Source organism: Canis lupus, chromosome 15 (assembly GCF_048164855.1).
Source record: "Canis lupus baileyi chromosome 15, mCanLup2.hap1, whole genome shotgun sequence".
NCBI classification, from domain to species: domain Eukaryota; kingdom Metazoa; phylum Chordata; class Mammalia; order Carnivora; family Canidae; genus Canis; species Canis lupus.
Window position 1 is genome coordinate 38,291,497 of NC_132852.1, and position 1,751 is coordinate 38,293,247.

A 1,751-nucleotide genomic window follows, 5' to 3' on the forward strand; every position below is an offset into this window, starting at 1 on the left:
TCATTTCATTCACCCGGCTCTCTGAAGAAAGGCAAAGGGAAAGGGGAGGGGGTAAAACCCACTGAATTCCTGCCAGAGATGCACTAACTAGATGGGACTCCTGCCATTGCCATCCTGGAGCGGTGTTTGTCTCAAATGGCTGAGGTGTGCTTCTGTTTAAAAAAACAAAACAAAACAAAAAAAACACCACTTGCACGGGGGAACTTGTATGTGAGCAGTGTAAGGTTGAGAGAAATCTGACTTCAGTTTCTGTGATCTGCATTTATCTAACTGCTCTGGGTGCTTGAGCATTTCAGTGGTGTTTGGGTTTTGTTCCCCTCTATATCAAGCTTCTGGCCTTTAGAGTCTCTTTTGTGAGCTGGAACTATGTACTTTTTTTCTAAGAACCTCTGAGCAGTTCTCACAGCCTTTCAAGAGGTAGAGCCAACTGCAACCACCTTTTCTCCTCTGCAGGAAACTGCTGGCATATATCCAACAGTAAGCATCCTCAGATTTATTCTTGGATCTGGAGTGGCAGTGATAATACCTGTCAGGCTGCAGCCAGGAATAAGAGTTGCATCTCTAGCTAAGCAAGTAGTCGAAGAGAAGCAGCAAGCAGCTTTATTTAAGTAACATACGAGCATGGACTGGTCTGGGAGTTCATTCTTTTTAGTTTTTCTTTTGAGTTTTATTTACTTAAGTAATCTCTACACCCAACACAGGGCTTGAACTCATAGCCTGGAAATCAAGAGTTGTGTGCTCTTCGGACTGAGCCAGCCAGGCACCCCATGGTCTGGGAGTTAATTCTTTCAGATGAACAGGAAATGGAATGGGAAGAAAATGACCAGTACAGGCTTCTAGTGTGAGCAGCAGTGGGATGTTGCTAGGCTTCAGCAAGGTCATGCTTGGGGTCTTCGTACCCCTTTGCTTCTTTCTACTGTGGTTGCTGTCCATAGTCTCCCTACCCAGTCTGCTTTCATCCCCCTGGAGGTTCATTTTCCCTGGGGCATGCTCAATTCATCACTTGTGTTACAAGTCCCAGTGGCTCAGAGTTGCCTACAGAATTAAGTCCAAAATTCAGTTTGGCATTCAAGGCATGATCTAAATTCCTACCTATATTCTTCATAAACTTCACTTCCAACAACCTATACAGAATCCTTCCCCATTCTCCCACTCCCCATTTTGCTCTCCAGATCTTTATATTTCCATGCAGTGACATTCCTGGTCTCAAGGATACCTTGCCCACACCTCCCCACCAATCCAAATCTCACCCCTACCTAACTCTGTTTTTCCTTAAGATCCCTTCATACTTCCTGCAACTGAAACTCAGTAAAAGTTTCTCTTCACCGTTTTGTGATCCATCTCCATTCTACCTTAGTGTTTCTTTAGTGCCTTATTTTCCTGCCAAACCAAGAACTGCCTTCTTCCCCCTTTTTACTCTATAGCAACCAAACATTGTATACAATAATCTGTATATGCCAAACAAATGAGAGGAAACATTTGAAATGCTTTTAAAAATGTGACTGTAACAATAAATAAGCCATGAGATATTGCAAGTGTAACAAAATTATCCCACTCTGGGACACCTGGGTGGCTCAGTGGTTGAGCGTCTGCCTTCGGCTCAGGGCGAGATCCCCAGATCTGGGATCGAGTCCCGCATCGGGCTACTTACACGGAGACGTATCCCTCTGCCTATGTCTCTGCCTCTCTCTGTGTGTCTCTCATGAATAAATAAAATCTTTAAAAAAAAAGCCCACTCTGATTTGGGAAAA

The 1,751-nt window shown here is 44.0% G+C and overlaps 1 protein-coding gene across 3 annotated transcripts in view; it reads left to right on the top strand.

Annotated features, from left to right (window-relative positions):
- Positions 1 to 1,751, top strand: part of AP3M2 (adaptor related protein complex 3 subunit mu 2) — a 41,757-nt gene that overhangs the window by 29,012 nt on the left and 10,994 nt on the right. The gene's annotated exons all lie outside the window — the stretch shown is intronic.